The 16,115-nt window shown below is 43.8% G+C and overlaps 1 protein-coding gene and 1 non-coding gene across 2 annotated transcripts in view; one reads left to right on the forward strand and one right to left on the reverse strand.

Annotated features, from left to right (window-relative positions):
* The window catches only part of VWC2 (von Willebrand factor C domain containing 2), a 111,829-nt gene that overhangs the window by 16,680 nt on the left and 79,034 nt on the right, over positions 1-16,115 (reverse strand). The gene's annotated exons all lie outside the window — the stretch shown is intronic.
* Positions 7,103-7,207, forward strand: LOC115286092. Its single transcript, XR_003905851.1, has one exon. It is a non-coding gene; the product is annotated as a U6 spliceosomal RNA (small nuclear RNA).

Raw genomic sequence — 16,115 nt, forward strand, 5'->3', positions numbered from 1 at the left:
AATTAACAAAGAAGGAAGAAAGAACATTGTAGACTTTACATATGGCAAGAGCATGCTGTGAAATACTAGGAAGAACTACCCATTTGGAATCAAAATCAGCAAGTACAGTTCCATCATTTTAAATTGCCTCTGTAACGTGAGGCATTTTACTTGAGGATTTATGGCTACAGGGAACGTCATTATCATTGCAGAGGTCAGGCTCAGCCGGTGAACTGGCACCTTCAAGTACGAATAGTCTTTATGTCTGGATATTCCGGGGCTTTTACTAAAAGTGACTCGAAGCTGCACAGATGATTCTAATAAGCACGTGGAAACCTGGTTTGCCCGGGTTCCTTGTTCCATCACCATGTGGTGGTGCCCAGGATGCACTTGGCATTCACCCAGACTGGTGGCTTCAGACACCAACCAGCTCCCAGGCCTCCATCCCTGGTGGCTGCTCACCTCCAGGGCTCCTTCCCGACTGCTCCCAGACTTCTCTGCCTGTCCCCTCAGAAGCCCCAGGGGACTTTTCAAATGTGCATGAAGAATGAAAATCAAAACTCTGACCTTCCCCAAACTGCCTCACTCGCCCCTCCCCCCTGCACTCTCCATTACAGGGGCCTCTGGGTGCACAGAGCTGAACAGAGGCGAATCTTGGGACTCCTGTCTCACCTGCTTTACCCTGCAAAGCATGGGGCAACCACTGACTTCCCACAGCCTCCAAGGCCACCCGGGCCCCAGTGCTCCAAGTCTCAGGGTCTCTATGCTCCCCCTGGACCACCCTGGGCCTCCTGTGGCCCCCCTCCCATGCTTGCAGGTGGGATCGGCTGAGGGATGCAGCCAGCAATCTTTGAGCCCATTCCTCCTCTGTGCTGCCTGTCTCCTGCCCTCCTTCCTATCTGTCCCCAGGTGAGAGTCACCTCCTGCATACCGTGTCCATGCCACATCCCCTGTCCGGACGGGTACCTGGCCGGTAGCAGCTGCACAGCATTTCTTTTCTTCACTGAATGAGTACCTTTCCTTCCCTTCCCACTGCTTACAGCTGTTCCCGTAAAATTCCACTTTGTAGTGTATCTTGGATCAAGAGAAACAACGGACTTCTATTATGTACTAGGTTAGCTTCCCATTAATTTGTTTTTAGGGCTGTAGATCTGAGCAATTTACGGTTAGAGCACAGGCATCCTTGTTTCCCCCAGTATTGCAACCGTTATATTGGCTTCACGTCTCATTAGACTTGGGGGGACGTCCAGATAAAAGAACAGGCACGATTTTCTTAAAAGTGTGTCTCGGCACTTTGCTCTTAGTGTGAGCCTGAGTTAAAGCAGACGTTCCCTGTAGTCAAAAAAAGCTTTTAGAAAAACTTCCAATGACTTCTGGAGCTATTACGTTTCAGAGTATATTTTGCTTATATTTAATCTGCCATCGTATCTCTAGCAAAATGTGCGATATTTCTGCAGTTTGTCACAGCAATTTTTTAAAATTTGGTTGTGGTGTAATTATCCTAATTTTATTAAATTTATTGAGACACTGTCTCTCCTTTTATGTGGTAATTTTAACTGAAGACCTATTCTTTGCCTCTTGAAAGCCTGCAAGACTTCACCATGAGAACTTTTTTGAAACTAAATGAACAATTACTTCAATTTTCTTACAAGCATTAAGACCATTCCAGTTTTCTGCTTCTGCCCTTGGGACATGTTTAGTAAACCCAGAAGTATCTCACTTCTTTTGAGATTTCAATATTTTATTAATTAAATAATCAATTATGTATTAAAACTTACCATTGTACAATGGATTCCTCAGCAATACAAATCCAGCCCCGCAACTCTGATAGCTTGTATATTTCTCCTAATTTTATAAATTAGTATTTTTCATCTTTTTCTTTCTCTGACTTGTTAGAAGTTATACCTTTATTACTGGTTTGGTCAAAGTGCTTGTTTTCTGAGTATCAATGTATTTTTTTTAAATTTTCAATGTTTTTATTTATTTTCAAGAGAGAGAGAGACAGAGCATGAGTGGGGGAGGAGCAGAGAAGAGAGACACAGAATCTGCAGCAGGCTCCCAGCTGTCAGCACAGAGCCCGACATGGGGCTTGAACCCCTGAACCATGAGGCCATGACCTGAGCCTAAGTTGGATTTTCAACTGACTGAGCCCCCGAGGCGTGCCTCTGCATGTCAATCTCTGAGCTTGTCTTGGTTTCTCTGTCTCAGAGGGACAGCCTGGCGCACTGGGGCAGAGAAACCCTGGGCGACAGAACGGTGGGGGACGGGCCAGAAGACACGTGCATCCCTGCCAGTCCTCTCGAAGGGCGGGACTGCACTTTGGGCTGGTGGCTGCTTCTGTAAGAACAAGGCGCAACAGAGTCCAGATGAGAAAAGCACATAACTGCTGCCTAAAAATTGCCTTAATTCCCTTTTCAGGAATTAGAGCAGAGAATCCGATTCCCTAAGATAGTGCTTTTCCCAGGCTGCTTGAATGTGATATTTCCAAGGGTTCCACATTAATCTCTTCGTCTGAAATCTGGGGGTGGGGAAGCCAAACGCTTGTCAGCACTGCAGCACCAGGCTTCTGTCCGTCTGTCTGTCTGTCACTCTCCCCTTCCCCCTTCCTACCCAACTTACACTAATGGCTGTATCCAATCATTACAGTGGAAATCTGAACTGCACGAAGTACAGGGTTAAAGAGTAAAACAGAGCAGGGTATTGATATGAAAGAATAAGGTTTTCCTCTCTTCTTCTAGTCTGTTCTTTATTGCCACAATGTTACAAGATGAGGTGGGGAGCCGGGGGCAGGCTTTGGGGAACAGAGAGAAATATTCAGAAGCCCAGGTTCCTAGTCCTGTTTGAAAGCGTTGGACGGATTCCTCATCGAGAAGGGCTTGCCGCTTCATTAGTTGTGTTTTCCATGAATTTGATAAAAGAAAAGAATAAATATTAGTGATATCTCCAGTTTGTTAAGTTTTACGGCGCCTGGGAGTCTATCCTTAAATATTTAGGCACAATCATCTTCTGTGTTAAGTATTTTTAAAATGGGGAAAAAAAAATCTGTGTGCAACAGTTAAGCAAAGCAGATGGCACTTGGATGTTTGTCGAGAAGTTGTATTCATTTGCTCTTAGGCGTATAAAGTGATATAAAAATATAATTTATTTTCAGGGCTACTTTAAACAAAGAATAGCAAAACTTTACTCAATTAGAGAATGACTATGCTGAATAATGAACATTTTTATTTTAATAGTTGTTCATTGTTTATAAATATATCTGGAAATTCAACTATATACATATATGTATATATATGAGGCTGTAATAGTGCTGAATATTTTAATTATTAGATAAAAAGTAATTTCAATCAATATTTTAAAAAGGAATTTCCCTACTTTTTAAAAAAAGTTTATTTTGATAGAGACACAGACAGTACGAGTGAGGGAGGGGCAGAGAGAGCGAGAGAGCGAGAGCGAGAGCGAGAGAGAGAGAGAGAGAGAGAGAGAGAGAGAGAGACAGAATTCCAAGCAGGCTCCACACTGTCAGCAAGGAGCCCAATGTAAGGCTCAAACTCAGAAAACTAAGAGTCGATGCTGACCCGACTGAGCCACCCAGGTGCCCCATAAAAAGAAAAATTTCCTTTCAAGAGCCGATCTATAGTTATGCTAAAAGGAATCAAGCCAAATCAAAGACATTTAGGGAAAATTAATATATCCTAGAATAATACTGTGGTGTGTTTCACTGACACTCAAGGCAAGATTATGGAAACAATAAGAAGGTCTGGAAGAAAGAAGACATCCAGATGGCCAACAGACACATGAAAAGATATTCATCATCACTTACCATCGGGGAAATGGAAGTCAGAATCACAGTGAGATACCATCTCGCACCTGTCAGAATGACTAAAATCAACAACACAAGAAACGACAGGTGCTGGCGAAGATGCAGAGAAAGAGAACCCTCTTGCACTGTTGGTGGGAATGCAAACTGGTGCAGTGGCACTGGAGAACAGTATGGAGGGTCCTCTGAAAGTTAAAAGTAGAACCACCCTATGATCCAGAAACCACACTACTGGGTATTTACCTCCCAAAATACAAAAACACTAGTTCAAAGGGACACATGCACCCCAATGTTTATAGCAGACTTACTTACAATAACCAAAGTATGGAAATAACCCAAGTGTGCACCACTGATGGATGTATAAAGATGTGGTATATGTATACAATGTAATATTATTCAGCCATAAAAAAGAATGATGTCTGGCCATTTGTTACAATATATATGGAGCCAGACTATTATGCTAAGGAAATAAGTCAGTCAGAGGAAGACAATACCGTGTGCTTTCACTCACATGTGAAGTTTAAGAAGCAAACAAGCAAAAGGGAAAAAAAAAAGAAAAACGAAGGAACAGACTCTTAACTACAGAGAACAAACAGATGGCGACCAGAGGGGAGGTGGGTGTGGGATCGGGGAAAGAGATGATGGGGATTAAGGAGTACACTTGTTGTGGCAAAAAAAAAAAAATGAAATAATTAAAAAAAAAGAAGTTATCAAAGAAACTAAGGCTCTAATAACACATATCGAGTCTCCTAATTATTTCCTGAGAGAACAGAAACAACAAAATCCATAGCAAATGAAGACAAAGAGATGTTTTGCCCATGGGTAGAGGTGGAGTAGGAGTTAGCTCTTTTAATTTTTTAAGCATTTTATGAGTTCACTGTCATCCAGACTTGCTGTTACCCCAAAAGTAATTTCCACCTGGTCTTCTGAAAGTCTGCGCAGGAGAAGCTAGAGTACCAGACAGGGTGGAGTGTCCCGTAGGCAGGCAGCATGCTCAGACCTGCGCTGGGAAACGAAAGGAGAAGCCAACTGGGAGAGTCAGGGCCCAAGCAGAGGGGCCAGGCTCCCCTCCTTCTGCTCAAGCATATTCCTTATTACCTCCTCACCTCCTGGGCCATTAGCTCCTGAGGACACCTGAACACAAGTGAGGCACGGAATTGGGTCTCAGACCAAGACCTTGGCTCCCGAGGGTGGAACAAGGAACCCCAGAAGGGCAAAACATCTGAATAGGTGAGTTACCATAGAAAAGATGGACCGAAATTCGACTATTCGAAAAAGACAACGAGGCCAGGTAACCTGACATCTGATTTCAGTGTGACCTCCAATCCTGCAGTTCTTTAAAGTCCTTGGTCCTGGGAACAAGTGAAGAGCCCCCCAGGAATAGCATGAAGCCAAGAGGACTTAGTACCAGAGCCTAAGAAAGATGGTGACAGAAAGGAAATCCAGATTCATCCATAAATAAAATATGACATTTTATTTTGTTTTATTTTATTTTATTTTATTTTATTATTTTTTTTTATTTTACTGAGAGAGAGCATGAGCTGGGGAGGGGCAGAGGGAGAGAGAGAGAGACAGAGAATCTTGTTTTTTAAATCATTATTTTTGACAGACAGAAAAAGACAGAGCACAAGAGGGGGAGGGGCAGAGAGAGAGGGAGACACAGAATCTGAAGCAGACTCCAGGCTCTGAGCTGTCAGCACAGATCCCGACACACGGCTTGAACCCATGAACCATGAGGCTATGACCTGAGCTGAAGTCAGACACTTAACTGACTGAGCCACACGGTGAAGAGAGAATCTTAAGCAGACTCCTTGCCTAGTGCAGAGCCTGACGTGGGACTCGATCTCACAACTGTGAGATCATGACCTGAAACTGAATTCAAGAGTTGAACGTTTAACTGACTGAGCCACCCAGGTGCCTTTGAAAAAGAATTTTAAAAGTATTATATATTAACAAGTACAGAATGATGGACTAAGAAATACAAGTGTGGTTCAACAGCAAAAATTTATTGCCATGTTTTATATCAACACTTAGAACAGAAAAACCATTTTCATATGAAATCATTTGATAACATTTAGCAGCTACCCTTAGTAAAACACTGCAAAAGCAGAAAAGCCTTTAAACAAGCAAGGTAACTATTTGCTGAAATCTAATGGGGTTTATTTTCTTGAATGTTGAGGCATAAAATTATTTCAATTAAAACCAAAGATTAGAAATGGATGACCCTTGTCATCACTGATTTAAACTTGGAGACAATGAAACAAAGAAATAAAACAGCTGTACCACACACCATGACCCATGAGGAGTCCATGGGCATATGGCTGGCAAGAATGATACTCAGAAAACCATGTAAGTTTCTGAGGTTTTAAAATAAGTACACAGAAAAAGAAGGGAGAGAAATATTCCATTGACTATAGCAGACACACCTAACAATTCTAAGAGTTAAATTAGTAATGATAGTAAAAAGCTTCCTTAAAAAACCTAGTCAAAGAAATGAATAAAGAACCAAAGAGAGGTTCCTGGCATGGCTCACTTGGTTAAGCATTGGATTTCGGCTCAAGTTATGATCTCACAGTCTGTGAGTTTGAGCCCCATGTTGGGCTCTGTGCTGACAGCTCAGAACCTGGAGCCTGCTTTCGATTCTGTGTCTCCCTCTCTCTGCCCCTCCCCTACTCATGCTCTGTCTCTCTTTCTCTGTCTCAAAAATACACATTAAAGAAAAAAAAAGAACCAAAGAGAAAGACTGCCTGTGCACCAGGATGGAGACATTTCACATCATAAAGATTGTAGCCCAAGAGCTTCCAACTGGGATTGGGACAGTGCTTATGAACACCACTCCCTTTGGGTCAGGACCCCAAATTACCTTCCATACCCACACACAAGCAGGAGTAAAGCAGAAGCAGATGACCTCCATGGGAAGTCATGATGTCCCTCTCCCTCTGCCTATCGGCCTGCGGAACGTGCAGTCTGGGTATGCGAATATAAACCCTTTCTGGGTAAGTTAACATCACCGTTAGTCTCAAATTATTCCTGCAAATTTCTGCAAAGAGACTATCCAGCAAACAGTGAAAAATGAATAAACACCCGAGACCAGACATCAAGAATGAAAGCTACAGAACAGAAACATAATTTCCCCAGACAATGGGATTATCGGACACAGAACATAAATGAAGTTTGCTGACTACATTAATGAAGGTAAAAGACGAAATTTGAGAAGTTTGGCAGAGGACTAGAAACTTTTAAGAAAGAATCAGGTGGAAATTCTAGAATTGGAAATATGAGTCATCATTAAGAAGGCGATGGGCAGTGCTCACTTCGGCAGCACATATACTAAAATTGGAATGATACAGAGAAGATTAGCATGGCCCTTGCACAAGGATGACGCAAATCTGTGAAGCGTTCCATATTTTTGTTTGCATTCGTAGGTCTAACAGGAGAGACCTGGCAGGGGACCATGGGGAGAGGAAGGGGGAAAGAGAGTGGGGAAGAGTGAGGGACATAGATCAAGGGAGACTACTGAATACTGAAGACGAACCATGGACAGAAAAGGGAAGGGGAGGGGGGAGGGGGTGATGGTCATGGTGGGGGGCACTTGTGGGGAGAAGCACTGGGTGTTAAATGGAAACCAATTTGACAATAAACTATTATAAAAAAATAAAATGGAAAAAAAAAGAAGGCAATGGCCAAAAATGACATCGAGTAGATACATTTGAAGACAGAGTGAATGAGCTGAAAGACGGTTGGTCAAGCGTCCATCTTTTGACGTCAGCTCAGGTCATGACCCCACGGTTCTGCCTCAGGCTTTAGGCTGACAGTGCCCGCTTGGGATTCTCTCTCTCTCCTTCTCTCTCTGCCCCTCCCCTGCTCATTCACTCTTTCTATATATAAGTAAATAAATAAGCTTAAAAATTAAAAAAAAAACAAAGTCTTAAATGAAAGCAGCTAGCTCATAGTGACTCTCCAGGGTATAAAAGTCATGACTAGATATGAGATGATAAGCCCCCAGCTCCCAGCTCTCTGTGTCCACCTCCTCCCAGCCCCCACATGAACAGAGAAATCACAGCCATTACAAACCAGGATCTGTCCACCTGCGAATCTGGGCAAAGGAGGAGGGCAGAAAGATGAGTTAATGAACAAGTGACTCAGGGGACATATCTGAGCACCAGCTCTGGGCCAGGAAAGCGTCATGTGTCTGCCCACGTCTTCTCTCATTTGTCTTTCGCACCACCACTGATGGATGCCAGCAGCAGCATCCTTCCCCCGGTTTCTTCTGGCATCGTCTCTGATTCTGGAAGGGAACTGACATCCACGGAGAGAGTCCTGCAAAGTCCGAGCACGCTAAGGAAGAAATGTGGTTAAAAGCACACCTTCTAAACCTGTCAAAAGGGATTGAGCAAAGGACCCAGGAAATAAGCGCATCGAAAGCACCATGTGTTTTAAGTTGACTTGGCAGGTTGTGTCAAATTCTTCAGACGTGAAGGCTTAGCAAATAAAACAACTCTACAACTGTAATTAAGAGAATCCTTTTCAAGCTAATTATGCCATGTTTCTGCATGCCAAATAAAACCGCCGTGACAGGTGACTATTGAGCACAGATACCGACTGTCAGAGAAAAGGCAGGAGGAAGGGGATCTTAAAATAGGATGAGATGTCAAGGCTCATGAAAAGGCGACGTCTCCCCTTGACCCTGCACTGGAGCAGCTCTTGGTTACACTCGTATGGTTTCTTCAAGTCAGTATTTGGTCACAATATGAATTATGTAGAGTGTATCCCCAGATGCACCCTAAGAATTATCGGATACTTCGATAAGAGTCTGTGGTCTTAAAAGTATTTTCGCATACATTCAGTTAATTTTAGAACTCTGTTAGACAAGATGCTATTTTCCCACTTTATAGATGTGGAAACTGAGGCTCATAGGTAATATTGTGACTCGCCCAAACTCGTCAACCACAAGGTGGCAGACAGAAAATCAAAATCTGGTCTTTCAGTGTTCATTTATATTTTTGAGAGAGAAAGGGAGCACCAACAGGGGAGGGACAGAAAGAGAGAGGGAGACACAGAATCCAAAGCAGCCCCCAGACTCTGAGCTGTCAGCACAGAGCCTGACATGGGGTTCAAACTCACGAACTGCAAGATCACATGAGCTGATCTTGGACGCTTAACCAGCTGAGCCACCCAGGCGCCCTGAAACCTGGTCTTTTAAATGGAAGACATATGTATTCTCTACTGATCCAACCATAACTGCTCCTCAAGTGAAAAATTTCTCTGTATTTTCCAATTTCCTTGCACGATACATTTTAGTGTCCCACCACACAGTTGTGACTGTGTAGAGGTCCTCACCAATTACTTACATGCCTGAGACAGCTACAAAGTAGATTATTTCTTTAGGATAAGCTTCTAAATACAACCCTCAGGTCACAAATTCTAAACATTTTTTAACGCCCAATACCCACTGTCAAGTTGTTTTCTGGAAATATCACAGGACTTGCACTCCCTGTACAGAACGAGTGTGTTAGTGAAACACTGACGTCTTCTGTTCATTCCCTTCACTCAGCCACTGCTGGCCAAGCACCACTATGTGTCGCCTGTTGTGTAGACGCCATGGATACAGTGGCGGAAAGACCAGGCATGAGTCATCCTGGGGGGATAGAGCCTAGTGGGGGACACAGAGCTCTACTAACACCAACAGTACTAACTAGCTACCCTCTGTGTGTACTGACTACCTCTGGAAGTCGTCTTATGCACTAAATATATATTAAATAATGCAACTCTCAAACAGTCCCTGAGATCCTCCCATTGCCTCCTTTCAAGAGCAAAGTGGGGTGAAGCGGCTGACCCCGGGCCATGCGGCTAGGAAAGAAAGGGGAGTGTTTTCCCTGCAGACCATGACCTCTTCCACCAAGAGAATCCCCATTCACGTGATGTCAAACCGGAAGCCACAGCATCGGGGATGCTCGCTCCCCAGGTGCGTCTCCAGCGCAGCACAGGGGGCCCCCACATTGTGAACGGATCAGATCCAAACACTTGTATTCCCCCCTGTTATTTGTGTCTGTTACAAGCTCGTGGTGTAGAAACACTATCATAAACAGTTTCTAGTCCTGTGTCTGAGACTCATCTTGCCCATTTGGATCGACGACATTATGATAAAACTACTTCCACTAAACCTTTGCATCACTTAAAAGTGATCTCTGGGGGAAATTGGAATTCCACAAAATCCCCTCCTACAGGGAGGGGCAGGTGGAAGGCAGGAATCTTCAGTGGTGGTTGGAAATGGTTGGGCAAAGGAGGTGAAGACTCATGACTGACAGACTCCTGGCCCCACGGGGCCAAGGAAGAAGGTGGCCTGGCCCTGGGCGGCCCAGTGTTCTGCTATTTGTACAGCTAAGGTGTAAGTTCCAGAAAAGAAGAAGGAATGGAGAGTGCACATGCCCCCAGGCAGACCTAGCAGCAGCATGAGCTTCCAACTGTTTTACCTGAATGTGTGTGGATGCGGGTAAGTGTGTGGTTTGCTGTTTCCAAACCTCGGTTGTGACACACAGGGCGAGGGGCTCAGCGGGCCCTCGATCAGCTTCGTTCTGTCCCCTGCCCCAGAGCAAACCTCCATCAATCTCTGCTGTGTGTGCTGTGGCTCCATTAAAGCGCATGCATGCACACACACACAAACACACACACACACACACCCCAATCGAAACAATGCAGATGTTCATTTGGTTATTTTTTTTACCTTTAAACGAACTTATTGTAATATACTAATACTACTGCATCTTGCTTATTATATTGTTACTTAGCTCTCGTGTCTTATGACCTTCCCTCCCTGTTGACATAAATTCAAATGCCAGGAGCCCCTGCGTGGCTCAGTCATCTGAGTCAGTCCGTCTTCAGCTCAGGTCACCATCTCACAGTCTGTGAGTTCAAACCCTGCACTGTCTCTCTGCTTTCAGCACAGAGCCCACCTCAGATCCACTGTCCCCGCCTCACTCTGCCTCTCCCCCGTCAAAAATAAACAAATGTTTAAAGAAACACAAATGCTGTATCGCGGTACATTACAGGAGTGTGCCACAACTCACTTCCGCGTCCTGCTGACAGCCACTAGTTAGCCGGTTTCCATTCGTTCCCTGTTATTAACAACAAGGATTTAACAAACACACGTGTTCCAGTCTGCCTGTGTGAAACCGCTAGGGATTCTCTACCCAGAATCAAAACTGCATGATCGCGGCAAACCAACTTGCTGTGTACATTTAGAGTTTTAAAATACACTGCCAGACTTGTTTCCAGAGCAGCCTTCGCATTCACGCTCACACCGGCCGCGTGCAACACGTTCTGCCCACACCCTCGCCACTCGACGTCACCCTCCTTCCTCACAGTGCGGCCCCAGAGTTCGCTTCCTTCCATATTGCTTTGCAGTCCGTGAAAAGCACCAAGTTTGAACAATTTTTCATAGCATGATTTTCATCAATATTTCCTGTATCTGCTCCTTTCTCAAATACTTACAAATTTGTTTAAAGTTTATTTATTTTGAGATGAGTGGGGTAGGGGCAGAAAGAGAGAGAGAGAGGGAGAGAGAGAGAGAGAGAGAGAGAGAGAGAGAGAGAGAGAGAGAGAGGGAGAATCCCAAGCAGGGCTCACACCGTTAGCAAAGAGCTTGAGGCAGGGCTCAAACTCGAATTGTGAGATCATGACCTGCACCAAAATCAAGAGTCAGACACTTAACTGACTGAGCCACCCAGGCGTCCCTCAATTATTTTTTATCATTTATAGCTTAACTCAATTTGGATACCAACTCCTTCCCTTCATGGTCTTTATTGTGTTTTATGGCAGAAAAATCTCATCTGGTATTTTGGTTGTTGTTTTTTTTTTTTTTGTATTTTAGTTTTTTGTATCTTGATTGAGAAGATTTTCATTCCCCTTGAGATACAGATTCTTATAGATTCAATGACTTACTTACTTTTCACACACAGACATCTAAGCCACCTGGGACTTAGGGCTGCACGCAGTGGGGCTGTCTGGGGAGCTGGCCTTATGGGCCTTTCTCTTCCAGGGTTCTGGCGGGCACCCTGCCCTCTCTGGGCAGTGACGGGCTAACTCAGGAAACCACTGCTACTGCAACATACTCACTTCCAGGCTTTTGAAAATGATCAATTTTAAATCTTTTTCTCTGGGACATTCTGGGGGAGCTCCCTTCCTCCGTGCACAATGCTGTTCTTGCTACAATGCACCTCCCCGAGGTCTTTCAGCAATAACAGGAGGGGTTAGGAGGGGAATAAGTTCTCTTCCATCGTGTGACATGCAAATGTCACTGGCCTTACTCTGGAGGGAGACTTTGATGACCTTTGAATTCTAGTTCAAAACTGTCTGTTGTCAGCACATTTTCAAGTACATTGTACTTTTAGTGCAGAGCCCAGTTCGGGGCTTGAACTCATGACCCTGAGATCAAGACCTGAGCTGAGATCAACAGTTGGAGGAGCTTAACTGACTGAGCCACCCAGGCACCCCCACTCTGCGCTTTAAAATATGTACAGTGTGGGGTGCCTGGGTGGCTCAGTCAGTTAAGCAAGCATCTGACTCTTGATTTCAGCTCAGGTTGTGAGACTGAGTGCCACATCAGGCTCTGTGCTGATAATACAGAGCCTGTTTGGCATTTTCTCTCTCCCTTTCTCTCTGCCCCTCCCTTGCTCACACACACCTTCATGTGCTCTCTCTCAAAATAAATGAATTAAAAAAAATTAAAAAGATACCAACAGCAGATGTTGGTCCTATTTTCACTAGTAAAATTTTCCTCTAAAAGGGTACTATAATCCCTTTATTTATTCTAATACACTTGTCCGAGGGCCATGCTGGAATGCTCCATTATCTCTATATCCTTAGGGTATATGTGTTGGCTCCATGGTATGTTTTCCATGGCTTTATATTTTTTTAGTGTATGTCATCATTTTTTATTATCAACTCATCCTCCAAAGTGTTTTCTTCGAAGAAAGTCTGACACCTATCCCAGAGCGGGTTCACAGGTGTTTTGCCTGGGCTCTGCGGAATTCACCTGTTCATCAGTCAGTTTTTTGATAGTTCCTTGAATTAGGACCCCCCACAAAGATCGGTATCAAATGAGACAGAAGAGAGACATATTTCTCCTGTGAAGGACTCGATTGTAATCATGATGCATTATGTGCGGTGCATTTTCCCAGCCCAGGTTAATGGGGGAAATTTTCTGTTATCTACTCGTGATAATGTCATGGCTTCCTAGCTCTTTCTTCAAAAGCGGGGAAGCTCACTCGGGCAGATAAGAAAATCTCAACCCTCGGGGCGCCTGGGTGGCTCAGTCGGTTAAGCCTCCGGCTTCGGCTCAGGTCAGATCTCACGTTCGTGGGTTTGAGCCCCGCGTCAGGCTCTGTGTTGACAGCTAGCTCAGAGCCTGGAGCCTGCTTCCAGTTCTGTGTCTCCTTCTCTCTCTGCCCCTCCCCCTCTCATGCTCTGTCTCTCTCTGCATCAAAAATAAATAAAACATTAAAAAAAATTAAAAAAAATCTCAACCCTCAAGATACCCCCTATCCATTATTACCCAAGTAACTATCACCACTATCATTTACTCATCTTTAAAAAGTTTTAGTTGTATATACAGTAAAATATAGAAATCTTACAGGTTGGATAAAGATTTTCCACATGTACATTCTTGTGTAGCTCCCATCCCAGTCTCCAACAGAAATTTTATTTCCCCAGAAAATTTCCTGATGCCCCCCATTAGCTCGAACTTCAAATACACAAAGTCATACAGTATCTACTCTTTTGCTCAGGGCTTCTTTTCTCCAAATCATATTTTTGAGATTCAGCCATGTCTTGCCTATAACAAGGAGTTCATTCCTTTTGACGTCTGAGTGGTTCTGTGCTGTATGAACCTGTCATAGTTTGTTAATCTGTTCTTGTCCTGACGGGCTATTTCTAGTTCTGAGCTCTTATGACTAAAACAGTTATGTGTGTTCTTGTAAATGTCTTTCGGTGGACAGGTGCAGTCGGCCCTCTTGGGTGAGTCTCCAAGGGCAGAGGTGCTCGGCCGCGGGGAGGCACAGATGTAAGTTCACCAAGTCAGGACACGGCTCTAGCCGCTGTGTGTCCTCCCCATCATCTGCTGTTGTCAGGCTTTCTCATTTTAGCCATTCTGGTGAGGAACATCGCCATTTTTAGGGCTCTTGTTTTAATTACTTTAACCAACTTATATCAAAATAAGGATTTAAAGTTCTGCAAAAGGATCAATATAAAAATCTAAGCTATTTATTTACTTATTTATTATTTTCCCCAGAGATAGCATACATGTGCATGAGTAGGGGAGAGGGGCAAAGGAAGAGAGATAGAGAAAGAGAATCCCAAGCAGGCTCCATGCTCAGTGTGGAGCATGACACGGGGCTCAGTCCCATGATCCTGGGATCATGACCTGAGCCAAAATCAAGAGTCAGATCCTCAACCAATGAAACCACTGAGGCACCTATTTATTATACACACACACACACACACACACACATATATATATATATACATACAAATATATACACACACACATATATATATATATATTTGCATGGACCTGATTTTTAAAATCTTTCATCTCTTGGACTCCTTCTCTTCCACCTGGACTGGTGAGCCACACCTTTCAGACCTGCTCCTATTACTCCCTCCCATCCCTTCCTGGAGTCCGGGTGAAAGAGTTTCTCCATTCACCATTCGCCATGTACTTTGCATGTGCTGGACCTACAGCAATGATCACACCAAACGGAACGGTCAGTCCGTGTCTGCTTCTCCTAAACCGCAGGATGCCACGCGTGACACAAACTGAATACCACATAGCTAGTGTTCCACGGAGAGTCGTGGAGAAAATGCGTGAAAGTGGAAACATTCCATCACTTGTAGTGTTTTCAAAAACTTACATTTCAGGAAGATCGACAGCAGTTGATGTTTTCTTAAACTGTAGCTTATGCCTCTGAAAATTATATTCCAGAATGTCCTACATGTACTGAAGGCAAGGAAATTTCCTGCCGTGTAACTGTCTTTCCTGCCTCTCTTTATGGGAGAATTTTTAAAAAAGTTTATTTATTTTGAAAGACAGAACAGGAGAGAGCAGAGAGAAGAGATGGAGAGAGAGAATGCCAAACAGGCTTTACCCAAACAAACATCACTGAACCAACATGGGGCTCGAACGCACCAACCTTGAAATCATGCCTGAGTCAAAACCAAGAGTTACATGCTTAACTGACTGAGCTACCCAGGTGCCCTGAGAACATTTAAAAGATATATGTGGATGCTTAGGAACATTTATTGTGGGTGTCTGATAATCCACATACGGGTACATTGGTCAGAGCCTTTTCTCCCTCTGGGTGGTTCAGCTGTTTTTATGAAATATTAACATATGGCCCAAATAGACATGGTGGCTTACGCTAGGTATCTTTCTCTTGCCAGTAGTAAGTGTGCATCCCTGTCCGTTGGTTTGTGATGAAAGAAAAGACAAAGAAAAGAATCACCAAGGATTTTTAGAAAGGAGGGCACTTGTGATGAGCACTGGGTGTTGTATACAAGTGATGAATCACTGAATTCTACTTCTGATACCAATATTGTACTGTATATTAACTAAACTAAAAAAATAAAAATAGGGGCACCTGGTGGCTCAGGTAGGTGTCTGACTTTGGCTCAGGTCATGATTTCATGGTTCATGAGTTTAAGTCCTATGTTGGGCTCTGTGCTGACAGTTCAGAGCCTGGTGCCTGTATCTCCCTCTCTCTACCCTTCTCCTGCTCATGCTCTCTCTGTCTCTCAAAAATAAATAAATGTTTAAAAAGTTCAAAAAAAAACCCCAAATGCTATTAACAACAACAACAACAAAAATTCCTTTGGCCAAAGAGGATCAAACCTGGTGTCTGTCTTAAAACAGTAAAAAGTTTTTAGGGGCACCTGGGTCGCTCAGTATGGTGAGCGTCTGACTTCAGATCTCACTGTTCATGGGTTCGAGCCCCGCATCAGGCTCTGTGCTGACAGCTCAGAACCTGGAACCCGCTTCAAATCCTGTGTCTCCCCCTCTCTCTCTTTGCCTCTCCCTTGCTCATGTATTGTCTCTCTCTGTCTCTCAAAAATGAATGTTAAATATTTTAAATAAGAAAAAAAAATTTAAAGTAAATAAATAAAACAGTGTATGCCTCCTGCTAATTAAACCTAATGTTTCCCTGACCTCTAGGGAGGCAGTATCATTAGCATTATCTCCAAAGACAAAAACACCACTGGGACCTCATCAAGATAAAAAGCTTCTGCAAGGCAAAGGAAACAATCAAGAAAACTAATAGGCAAC

The sequence above is a fragment of the Suricata suricatta genome, chromosome 2 (assembly GCF_006229205.1).
Source record: "Suricata suricatta isolate VVHF042 chromosome 2, meerkat_22Aug2017_6uvM2_HiC, whole genome shotgun sequence".
Taxonomy (NCBI): Eukaryota; Metazoa; Chordata; class Mammalia; order Carnivora; family Herpestidae; genus Suricata; species Suricata suricatta.